The sequence below is a fragment of the Cebidichthys violaceus genome, unplaced genomic scaffold, assembly GCF_023349555.1.
Source record: "Cebidichthys violaceus isolate CVI_PGR_0920_01 unplaced genomic scaffold, fCebVio1.0.p SCAF_9, whole genome shotgun sequence".
NCBI classification, from domain to species: domain Eukaryota; kingdom Metazoa; phylum Chordata; class Actinopteri; order Perciformes; family Stichaeidae; genus Cebidichthys; species Cebidichthys violaceus.
In genome coordinates this window covers 18,014,323-18,026,494 of record NW_027176975.1, presented here as the reverse complement: position 1 = coordinate 18,026,494, position 12,172 = coordinate 18,014,323, and the positions used below count along the sequence as shown (strand labels likewise).

The following is a 12,172-nucleotide window of genomic DNA, read 5'->3' as shown; positions in this document are numbered from 1 at the left end:
GAATAGTTTTGATGTCCAATATGTGTCGCTGAGGACACAAAGAAGTGCAGTGTTGAGTCCGAGCTCTCAAGATCTATAGGACATGTTTATTAGTTATTTACACGCCGTGTGAACGCCAAGGAAGTGCCGTGTTGAGCGTGAAGTTGTTTGGAATAGCAGATCTCGGGAAAGATGCATGCGGCAACACCAGAGGCCAAGCAATCGTATTTCGACATTTTGTGAAATGTACGTTTTCACGTTGTTGACAAGGGTTAGATGAAAATATTGCTGCAGCTCCGTTCGTACAGTAAATACAAAGCGGCAGCCAGTTAGCTTAGCATAAAGGCTGGAAAAGGAGAGAAAAGGCTAACCTGGCTCTCTCCAAAGATAAGTAGCTCTAAAGCTCACTAATTTACATTTTTAAATTTATGCAGTAACATTTTTAAAAGAAAATCATCATTGGAGGATCATTGAAGTGGGTTAAGGAAGATGAGAGGGGCAAGCAGCAATGTGGAGTCTTATCGTCATTAAAAATCAACACGTGAAATATGTAAAGGGACAGAGATTTATGAGGATGAGGAGCGTAAACAAAGTTCATTTCTCCGTTGTGATTGTATTTTCTCCTCATATCCACGTATATGTGCATATGCAACTGGGATTAAGTTTCAATAAAAACAATTTCCAATGTAATCTTTTCCCAAGCAAACTTCCCAAATAGCTTCAACAAAGCTTGTATACTGCATTTATGACGACAATTTTCTCACTAAATGTTTATGGCGCATACGTCGTTCGCCTTTATGCAGAGCAGCCGTAACATAGAAAATGATCGCCGCAAGCAGCGAAAAATTTCTACCACGGGACACCAAAGGCCAAATTTCACAGTGTCGAAAGTGTTGTTTGTTGTTTTTGAATTTGTGTGTAGAGCTGGAAGCACATGTGGCGAGCAGAAATTAAAATTCTGCCTGGGATTATGAGCTGAGTCATGCGGAAACTGTGATAGGATTCAATCGAAGTGCAAGCGGAATCTGCATCTCACGCTTTTTAAATTTGACACGCTTCATCGGCTAATCACCTCCCTGTCAGGACGATTCCGGGCCTTTTCGCTTAATCGTCTTTCAAGAGCGGAAACAACTGTTCCACCTCTCTCTCTCTCTCTTGCTCTCTCTCTCTCTCGCTCTCTCTCTCTCACTCTCTGCTCACCAATGCCGCTTTTTTAAAAGGGCCGACTAACAACCGATCTCTCAGGACCATTTCCATTAATAACCCCTCCTTCGCTTCCACCGTTTCCCATTGAGACAGGCTCGTAATTAAACTGTGTAAATGCCGCTGCATTACAGCGCACGGAATAAAAAGAGCTAAGCATCTCAGCGGTGCAGTTTGAGCTTGCGGGAGAAGCTTTGGGCACAAACAAATGTGCTAACTTTCGGAAACATTTTTAATGACCTTTTTTTCCTCAGCACATGAAGACAGATTCCCGAGGAGGCCACATTTGTCTCTTTTGTCCATTTTAATTTAATAAGAAGGACTTTTAAATAGAGGTAAAGTAGCTTCTGCTGTTGATTATGTGTCACATTCTGCACTGATGACACTAAAGGCTCATCGCAACAGCCTCTTCAATTATCAGAGGCACCATGATGATTCCGTCTCATTTCATTACTGTAGATTATTTTCTGTCTGCGCTTGAAACGGCTAAAAATTTCCATCCCATTAACTCCAAAGCGTATGAAAGTGACAGGAGATGATCGATGGGTGCAGTGTGGACATCACTCTTGCAGACGCAGACAAAAGCATCTATAAACTCTCTGACCGGCTTGCTGGAACTATTAGGAGACCTCACTGGGCTAATGACGCATGAGAAGTAATTAAGCAGGGATCGTGGAAACGAGTTTCTTTCTTTATCTGACAGATGTGTTAAACTCCAAAAAAACAGTAGCACTGCAACTTTGTATAACACACACATTAATATATATATACTATATACTGTGTGTACTGGCTTATTTTCCTCACTCCTGAAAAATACCTCGTGGTGCCTGTTTAGAGTGATCCAACCTGAACTAGAGGGCAACTAGTGCTCACACTGAGCTACTGTGCTTTTCTAATCCGCTCCTCCAAAAATCAATATTTGCAAAGGTCAAACAGAGCGGGCGTGGAAAATGCAGATTAGCTCGTCAATAACAGACACGCTCTCCTACACCCACATGCTACGAGCTGGCAATGAGCAGCGGAAGGTGTGTGTGTGTGTGTGTGTGTGTGTGTGTGTGTGTGTGTGTGTGTGTGTGTGTGTGTGTGTGTTTGGGGGATGGGGGGGGGGCAGCTACGGGTTTATAAAATGTTAGCTTGAAGGACTCTCTAAGGTTAACTTGAATCAATAAAACTCGATGAAATGTTGTTTTGTTTTCTTTGTGAATGTGCATTCAATATTACTAAATATTGCATATATTTCTCTTACATGTAATGACATTTCTATACCTATGTATTTCTATATAATGTGGGTATTCTTACAATATATTCATATTTGGAGTGAAGATATTTCTATAACTATATATTTCTATATACTGTATTTTTATTAATATCTATTTGTTATTGTCAGGGTGTCCATAACTATATATTTATATATACTGACCTTTTATAAATAACTACTTGTATAATGTTATATTTTATACATAAAATAACGATTCTTTGTTATGACTATATTTATATATGCTGTGTGGATATGTAGCTATATATTTCTATTATGATGAGAAGATATTTCTACAACTATATAGTTATATATGATGTGAGGATATATATCTTTCAGAGATTGAAGGATAAGGGTTGCATAATGAAATGCGGTTGCAGGCCACCACTCTAATATTTAAAAAAATGATCAAAAGGATGAAGTTGTTTTCATTTGGCTAAATTTTGTATTTCTGCTATCTGAAGGAGTAAGTGCTTTTGATTAATGTGGCGGTCAGTCATCTAAATCTGCTTCTAGGTGCTAAAGATAAGTCACTTCACCATCCATCGTTGTAGTTTCTCCTCTCAGTATTTCAGCAGTGTTGGTGAACCACTGAGTGAATCAGCCTGTGACTGATCAGCTGCTCTGCAGTAGAGAGAACAGGTAGCCGAGCCACAACAAAAAGAAAGCGAGCGGTTCTTTTTTCGAACAGCTTGGGAATGACAACTGTATTTACTGAGTCTCCTGTATTACTGCAAAACAGTAGACACACTAAATATGGTAACAAATACAAAATACAAAAAAAACACTAGGCTCAAATGTAAAAATCAAACAAAACACCGAGAACAAGAGTGAGACGATGGCTCCTAATCAATAAATAACGTGTACTCTGTATTAAATTGCGTAGGGGCTAATCGTTAATAAATAATAACAATAATTAAATGTGTTACACAGCCTACACCAATGACACCAAGGTAAACAATATTGCCTTAATATTTTGTTATATTTGTATTTCAATGTATAGAGACGAGTAAGATGAAGAAGAGATAATTGTTATTCTAATGCGTGATGTGCGCTTAGACTCGGGAGATTTGTAATCAAGGGGAAAAAGCTTAATGCAATATATATATATATATATATATATATATACAGCTAACGCTAAAGATCGCTTGCTAACGACATTAGCTAATAATAATGAGAATACTTCCAAAAAATTTTGAACTATAGTCCTTTAAATGCTCTCTGGAGCAGCATTCTCCATTTCTAGAAGAAAGGTCTCCAAGTGCATGAAGAGCTTAAGAAATAACACCTAAAATAACACAATAAATTGTCACTTTTACAATAATCCGTGTAATAATATAATATCAAGCTCTGATAATTACTTCCCCTTGTTGGCTCATTTCCTATGTGTTTGGGTTCCACTTGTCCTTGAGTTGTTGCTGACTGTGATTACATGAGATTCTGTCAATGTAGTGAAATTATTCTGGTATGAGTAAATTAAAGCCCTAATCTTCAGTACATCTCCATAACATACAATAGCCTACTCATTACTAAAGGTTGGGGAAACATTCCTAGTAATTATGCCAGTGGCCGGGCAACTAAAGCAAACAACACAGCAGAGTAATCATATGAGCAAAGTATTAAGAAGTCATTATAGTCATCACACTGCATCTCTTAACCTCTCCTCCACCCCTCTTGCAAACCAACTGAGACGGAGCAGTCAGCAGGACAAACAGAACAGCGTGAGTGGACAAAGAGCACATTAGAGCAGCACAAGTCAGCACCCCCCCTCCCCATGCACCTTGCAGCTGAATGATGCTGTTATTGTCACTGTGGCCGGCTGCTGCGTCTCTGGAGTCCCCGGAAAATGATTAGGCTGTTTTATGAGGACAATCAGGAGTTTATATTAGCATGGGCGGCAACGCTCTAGTGCTGACAAATACCAGTTGACAGGCATTGTGCCCTGGATGTGAGGAATGAGACTATTCAGGCTGAAGCAGATGAAATACAGCGTACTGTAGATGGATGAAACTGTGGCGCAGGTCGTCTGCTGTGGCGTATAGTGCATCAAACTACAACAAAAGAAACCCCTGAAATGTGTGTGTGTGTGTGTGTGTGTGTGTGTGTGTGTGTGTGTGTGTGTGTGTGTGTGTGTGTGTGTGTGTGTGTGCATACTCTGCATATCTGGGGAACCATTCATTCCCATCTACTTCACACTTGGCGAGTGTATTGCTGGGGATCCCATGACGTGCAGTGACGAAGTCAAGCAAGTTAAATATTAATAAACTTTGAATAAACAAGCTAGTGGCACTCTGCGCAGGGGCGGGGCTTCAGGCCACGACTCGTTGGTTCCAGTTCACTTTTACTGCTGGCTGCTGGTGTGACGGCCACACACTGAACCATTGACGCTTAATTTGTTACATTTACTTAATTGAGTTTAGTATATTTAAACACAAAATAACACAATGAACTGATGACCGGAGACATATATATTTGGTGTTTATATAACGTACGGTTTCATCAGCACTTTGGGACAGTAGTCATCTATTTGGAGTGTACACATTTAGTTCACTTTATTTGTCATCCAACACCCGCTCTGGTTGGCTGTATCATTTACGGACGGAAAAAACGTCTCTCGCACTCGCTATTCATATTTTTTAAGAACTGTTTTGCAGTTTGAATAACAAAAAACTGCTAGGCATTAGTAAGCTTTCGCAAAAAGACACTTTAGTGACAATTGCAAATGACAAATAATTGTCTTAAATTAAATTCTGCTATTGAGGCTTTCAGGGCCTCTAAAGTGTCAATCAAGTGGTCTCAAACTGCCTGAGACCCCCCCCCCCCCCCATCAGACCTGCTAAACCCTGCACCAAGTTCCTCCTGCATCATGTTTCCTTATCTTGTTGTTTTTGTTGTTTTATTTTGTGTTACTTTACCTCTCCTCTTGTTTCAGACACCTTCACTTCCTGCCTTTGTGTGTTTTCCCACCACTGTGATTGTCTTCCCCGCCCCTGATTGGATCCACCTGTGTCTCCTCACCCACACCTCCCCCAGTGTATCAACAGTAAACCCTGTGTTCCCCTGTCTCTGTGCCAGCTTGTCTTCCTCTTCTGTGTCAGGCGTTCCAGTCTTCATGTTCCTGGTTTTTCATCACCCACGTTTTTGCCTGATCCCTGTCTGGTTTGTTTGCCTGTTCTTACCCGTGTACCGAACCTCATCTGCCAAGGACAGACTGTTTTACCAACACCTTTATCCTGTTGTCTGGGTCGTGCTATTGAGTCCTGTTTTTCTGTGGTTCCACGAGTCATAACCCATGGGGGGGAGCAGTGTTTTCTAGTTAGATCTTTATTTTGTGAAACAGTGTTTGTGATATTGTGGTTTCATAAGTTAATATGAGGTAGCGCTGTACCGACATTTATTGTAGTTTGTGTAAATGGTTTGTCTTAGTCTGTCCCCCTGGGTTTATGTGTCCCCCATGTCCCAGTTAGAAAAGGTCGGTTTGTGCTGCTCTCCTCTCTCTTCTCTTGGTGCTTTATGGGCCCACTATTATTGCAAGAAGTATTTTTTGTCACCTACTTTTGTAAAATAAAACACACCTGTGCCTCTCTGGTCGACCCACTCAGTCCATGACAGCTGGATACATCAACGTTACGACCGGACTGTTCTTCACTGCCCCGGAGCCAAAAGCTGCCGGTAGCACTTCAGGGGGCCGAACAATCACCCCGCTCCAAACGGGCACCGCACTACTGCTTCTGAAATTTACCTTAACACAATTTCTAGGTTCCCACTCTTCTAAATAACTCAACATCACAGACCTAGACACTAATGCTCTATATTTCCCTTGTGGGCTTCTCATAGCTCAAGGAAAACAGATTTCATTTGACGTTTGTCTTTTTCTGTGGCTGGAGAGCTGCAGTACTTTATTCTAGGATTTCTTGGATGTGTGAGATCTTTAGATGGAGATGCCCTTTAAAGCAGCACTAATCAATATTCTTTATAAACAATAGATTCAATCATTATGTTAAATCACTCGTGTGACAGAATGTGGTGTCACAGAATTATTATCGTCTCACTCTGAGTTTCCTTCAGCTCTACTGGGCAGTAGGTAACAGCAACAGGTAATATAACACAGACAAGACAAAGCTCGCTAACTAGTGTACATAGTTATGCCTCCATTGTTGGAGGCATTGTCCAAGATGTTGAAATAGTGCTTTCTCAAGTCAACGTATATTCAAACTATCTGATGTGGGATGCTGAAGGCTGCAATGGATCAACCAGTGGTGTTCTCCTAATTTTTCATAGAAAACAACTTTATTTTTTTTGCTGTGGAATAATGACCGGTGTTGGGCAATGTCACTTTTTTAAAAGTACCGTGTTGTGTTGCAGCATTACCTACTGAGAAAGGTTTTAAGAGCACTTCTGCGTTTCTGAACATGACGATTCTGTGTAGAAATGCGTACGTCAGGCGCGTAGCCTGACGTACGCATTTCTTTTGAATGCACTGACTGTACCGTCATTGCAGAGCCTCGTCCGCGGTGTCTGTAACTCTGCAGGCAGGAATGATGGAGGCAATATCCTCTTTACAGCACACAATTTGCAGTTCACTCACTGTACTTATTTGAAAATGAACCAAAGTAACCGACACATTACGCATCTCGCTACAGAGTACATATTGTTCCAAGATTATTTTTTTTAAATCCTGTAATTTCTACCACAGTGCATATACTACTATTGTGAAACCTCGCTTATAACTGCTTGGGTCACCCTTCGTTCTATTTTCTCTGAGAAGTAACAATGAGCAGCATAAACAGTTTTCATGAGCTTTCATCCCAACTTTTTCACTTTTCCACGTTTGAATAAAAGTGCTGCTTTCTGACTACACAGTTGTTTGTGAACAAATATAAAACGCACATAGACACAGAAACATACATATCAGGCACCTAAATTTCCCAATACCCAAGCTCCACCCAGCATCAATAAATAATTTACTAGCGGGCTTAAATACAAGAAACACGCATTGTAGATAAAGTTGCTTTAAAGAACTGACAAAGAACAAAGAACCTGTTCAAGCAGCACGGAAACATATTACTCTCACACCTCGCTCCCTGGTCATTCTGTTTGCTCTGTGAAGTAACATGCAGAGATTTAACAGAGGCTCTCCTGCAGCGCTTGTAGCAATACTGCAGCGCACACCCAATCCGCGCTGGATTGGGTGTGTGCAAAAAAAGAGACGGACGCATAAATTAACATGAGCCACGCGAGTCTTTGAACTGCGAACCAGAGACGCCTCTGATCCGCTCTGCAAAGGAGCGCTGTCTTTGATGGGTTGAAAAGAAGGTTTAAAGATCAATTACGTCTCCTGTCACCCGAGGAACCGCTTTAACTTTGGAGTTTAACAAGCAGTGTACCCAAATGCAAAGGGACGTCGACTAGATCACAGATCACCATGTTACAGTGGGAGTCGGACCAACGTTTTGTCCAAAAAGTTTCAACTGATGCCTATAAAAAAACGTTTCATTCTGATTTCACAAATGATTACGCTATATTAATCCTTTTTTTACTCAAAGATGATTTCACTTTCATTTTCTTTCCAGTAATTCCAGATAAAGTGATTCATACGGTTGGGTAGCTTAGTGCTACTGCAGCCATTCTACTTCCAGCCAGTGATATTCTGTAGTGATACATCTACATCATGCTACTGTTGGCACCTCTTTTAGTGCTACACGCTAGCTAATCTTGTTGAATGTTTCCGATCACATGTCAATCACCCGGCGTGGGAGGCACTGTTCCAACGGCATCCTGAAGACCTCCGTCCAGTGTTCATACCTGATCCCAATGCCCCAACCCCCCTCAAAGACCTCTGCTGTCTGCATCCCAAGTGTCACTTTTGCATGATCTTGATGTTATGAATTGTATTAATGAAACAAAGCCTTGGAGCTAGTTCAGAAAGGATTCCGCTACTATTGTCATTGCAAGATGTATCCAACGCAACCTTTCCACGGAGGTAGTGTTGCACAGTACCAACGCTAGAAAGGCACGTCAATACCTTGTCATTAAAGCGGATACAATAGCTTATTTTCTTGGTATTGGTACATTAAAAATGACTGTTTCAGTTAGAGATGTCGGATATTATACAGCGGGGCAGTGTGTGTGTGTGTGTGTGTGTGTGTGTGTGCATCGTTCTGCTTTAGAGGACGGCACTAGTTCTTGGTTCTTGTCGTGGCAGGCGGTTTTACCATTGCTGCAGGTGGGAGCGAGTGGGCTGCAAAAAAATACACTGTGGGTTCCAGGATTAGGTTAGCACTAACCAGAAGGATGGAGTCAACAAATGAAGTAAAAGAGGAGATTGGCAGCCAATGAACTGCTCGCCAGCCGCACAATCCATCGTCTATAACAGCAGAACTCTCTTTAATAAACACAAGGAAAGCAACAATGAGCCTCTAATTGACAATCAAATGGATAGATATAACTAGATTCATCATTCATCTGTCCAAGCAAACAAATAATGCAAGTATTATTTTAACATGGTTCTCAGTAACTTGACACGGATGAAAATAAAAAGTACTTTTATCGGCGACTTTCTGGTTTTAGCATTTTTCCCCCTCAACTTTATCAGAATGTGTTCTGTTCTTTAATTAATACATTTAATTAATACATTTTCACATTTAAATAAATTAAAAAGCATATTTTAAGTTCCATGTTCCGTCATGTATTATTTCATTATTTTAGGTTTTCGCCAGGGAATCGTTTCAGTACCGGTATTGAGATATTAAAGCAGGGTGCCGTATGCAAGTCGTAATTTTAGGATCACAGCAAAACCAGCGCTCAGCTCGTGATGCTGCTGCTGCCGTCTCTGCCACCACACCGCTCACCTGAAGCTACCGCTGCTCACACAGAAGCCCTGCTTCCCCTCGAGAACGCTCTATAGGCCAGCCTATGAGCGTCTCTCCCGACTCCCCGCATTGCTGAGCTCGGTGCTTCCTGAAGGAGACTGACAGACGGTTTACTCTGCAAATATCAACGCTGTGCGTATCCTACACTCACATTAGGCTGACGGGAAAGGTGTGAACGGTGCACACCTCGCCGCACCTGGCCGATCGCTATGTGCGGTGGGTTTCACAGAATTACAAAAAAAATATGCAGAATTGAAAGCAGGTTTCAGGCACTGTTAAGCAATCCAGCAAGCGTTTCCTTAGAAGCATACTGAGGCCTTTACTGTACATGCACTCTTTAATCCTTTCTGTCTGTTCAGCCACGGTGGCTTTCACTACTCATTATTATTCCAAAACAAATGGGCTCATTATTTTTGTTCTAGTGCTGTGCTGACTAACCACTGATAATCATTCAGATATAAAATTCAAAGGCGATTTAATATATATTATATATTATATCACAATCTCAATAATCAACAGCACAGTCTGGTTTTGTACCACTTCAGAGAGTGAGTCTTCAAGCACAGCACAAAAGGAATAATTATAGACAAATCTATGCATATAAAACTGAAACATCATCTCCTTAGAAGTGCACATCCTTTATTTCCATCTGTTTTGTTTTTTTCGTTCTTGCCGTCATCACCGTGACCCAAACATGTCATGACGCATTAGACCCGAACTGTGCTAAAAGAGAATCCAAATATGCTCCATCTCCACGAGGCAACAGGCCAACTGCTGCATTCAGCATTCCCCACACAATAACAAAATGAATATTTGATTCGGATTGGTGCAGTCACTTCCTGTCTCCTGCAACGCCCTGAAGAACAAAGCTGTTCTCCTGCCGCCCTTGGACAGTTAGTACTACTTTAAATAGCGCTCCGCGTCACCACGGTGAGCGCTGCAGGAAATACAGTTTGACTTGTTAAGAGTTCCAGAAGAAAAGTTGGCATAAAGCAAACTTAAAAACTTAATGCAACCCTTTGATGAGATTTCACCTCAGCAGCGACCTGCTCTCTGTCAGCAACAACAATAGAAAATCAATAAAAATGCTAAACGGACTCAAGGCAACAAATTATTTTCTTCTGGTCTAAAAAAAAAAAAAAAACTAGCCTCTGCCAATACTAAAGAGTGGACCACAGTGTTCATATGAGTCCTTTCAACTGCTGTTACTGCAGATGTCAAACAGCGGCAGGACTGCAGTCAGACTCACAGTGACAGTGAGTGAGAGGCGGCATCTGCAGAGAAGAAAGCTCCCTACCTGACTGCCTCCAGGCAGGAGGAAGGAAGCTTTGCTCACACTGTCCTTGAGGCAGCTGATAAGAGCATCTAGACTCACGCACACCTTCCAGAAGGAGAATTCCACCGTGTGCTCGCCACAGTAGTCGGCGGTACCCGTGTTACACAGCGCTCAGACGTCCGCTAATTACGTTAAATGATAAATGGACTCTTGCATTTATGTATAGCACCTTTGTCGCTTTCCAACCGGTCAAAGAAGCTGCCACACAAGTTGCCACCTGGCCATCAGGTTCTAATCAAATCATTCACATTCACATTCTCACACACACACACACACACACACACACACACACACACACACACACACACACACACACACAGATGGGACAGCTTTCACTAGCAGCGGCCCAGTATTTTGCCAAAGGGCCAGGGATCGAACCTCTGATTGTATGTTCTTAGTCTGATGAAGGACGCTACAATCATAAGTTCCTGAGAGCAGCCGGTGTCCGATTTCCGCTCATCACGTGAAGAGAGAAGGAGAGTTGACTGACGAGACAATGGGGGGGGGGGGGGGGGGGGGGACACACACAAAAGCACCTACTTGGCAATATTTCAGATTTAAACCCAACGCTAATGGGGGATCTGATAACGACAACGAGGCGCTGTGGAAACTTTATCTGATGAAGGTGGCAGCATCTGGAGGCAGCACCTCTAATCTACACACACACACACACTCACACAGACACACCTTCAGGAGCGAGGGCACACCAACGAGAGCGATTCCACCGGGCACAGCTGGGATCACAAATATCGCTTTTTCCACCAGATGTACCGCGGCGAGGCAGCCGTCTGCGCTGCTCTACTACAAATTTGCACCCACAGCAAAAAGCTCGACCGGAAAAGCCAGACACGCATTCCAACGTGTGAGAGCTCTGAATTGAGATATCGAGCCTCACCGACAAATATTGTTTCTTCTAAAAATGTCCTGGGTAAACGGTAACACCAGTGTTGTCACAGGTTTATTGAACGGTGGATTTGTTTAAACAGCTCTTTTAAGGAGCTCTCAAAGAACCCAAGCAGCAATTAGGATTCTGTTGAGAGAACTAATTCCCCACAAACTTAGCACACAAGGGGGAGGCTGGAGTGGAGGATGGAGCTGTTGCAGCAAATGGCGTATATAGGCATTAGTATTTCGGCAGAGTGGTAATGAGTAGCAGTGATGGGTGAGGTTATAATTGCCACATTCTACCACCTAAATAAGATCGGACAGCGGTAGAGAACGGCTCATTAGCGAGCCAGGCCTTGTGAAGCAGCTGAAGCAAATCAGCGAACCAACGCGCAGCCCTCTGAGTATCGTTAAAACAGTAATGGCTAATCAAGCACACGTAAAGCTTCAGATATGAAAAACCAAAAGGACATTAATATACTCGGTCAAACACAAAAAACAGCCCAACGCAGATAAATAGCACAGAGATGACTTTAAAACCACCTCCACATTCAGAGGTCGCACGCCAGCCGATCTCTGCCTCCGGGACCGCAGACAGGTCTCCAGAAGCGCCGTCCTCACAGTCGAGCTGTGGAACATGTT

General features: G+C 42.3%; 1 protein-coding gene across 1 annotated transcript in view; it reads right to left on the bottom strand.

The window, feature by feature from the left end:
* The window catches only part of LOC137867561 (zinc finger matrin-type protein 4-like), a 134,506-nt gene that overhangs the window by 101,568 nt on the left and 20,766 nt on the right, over nt 1–12,172 (bottom strand). The gene's annotated exons all lie outside the window — the stretch shown is intronic.